Raw genomic sequence first — 929 nt, 5'->3', positions numbered from 1 at the left:
TTCACATCCTGAATCAGTGCTTCTCTTTTTTTATTTTAAGGACGCCCATAGCTCTGAGAGTGTACATAATTGTCTACACTCTCAGAGTTACAGACCTGTAAAGGTACATTTGGAACCTGAAGGTCCCTGGACCCCACTTTGAGAACCACTGTCCTAGATCATAAAAGGAATATATCAAGGCCAAATTCACCAGGAGACAAAAAGACCCATAACAGTGGCCATGTCATAAAGCTCAAATTCAATCAGCATTTTGTTTTCCTTTTGGCAATTTGAGGTTTTGTACAAATCTACCGTGAAGAACTGGAGGAACTGAATATTACAAAATGTTATGCACACATTGTCCCAAATGAAAAGTATTATAGACGAAAATAGGCTGTTTGTGCCACTGCAAATGATCGGTATACCTTGGGAGCTTTATATTTTTCCCTCTCTTGTTTGAAGTAGGCGCATCCAAGTCAAAAGAAGATGAAGGACTGCACAAACATGCCCTGCGGTTAACTCAGAGGTTCACCGATGCCCCTCCAAAGGATTTATGGCTGCAAAAAGGTTTTAACACATACACGGCAACATTGGCAAAGATCCCAAAACATGTTTCCAATGGCTGACATCAGACTCTGTGAAATACACATGTCAATAGACTCACCTGACCTAGTACACACTAGCCAGAAATATGATGGGTATACAGGGCGGGCACTCTGGTTCCACTAATACAATTGAGAAAAATCTGTACTCCAGCAACTGTAAGAAGGGGTGCAACCTTAAATGCAGAAGAACATCAGGAAATGAAGGATGCAGGACATGATGCAGGATCATTAAATAACAGGCATGTATGTGAATTATCATGATGTTTTGGTTAGACTATCATCAGATTCAAGATTTTGCTTGTCATAATTGTCTTTGCACCTTGTGCAATAGGTAAGACTGTGTCA

This window comes from Gymnoscopelus microlampas (assembly GCF_963454915.1).
Source record: "Gymnoscopelus microlampas genome assembly, chromosome: 22".
Lineage (NCBI taxonomy): Eukaryota > Metazoa > Chordata > Actinopteri > Myctophiformes > Myctophidae > Gymnoscopelus > Gymnoscopelus microlampas.
This window is presented reverse-complemented; position numbering follows the sequence as displayed.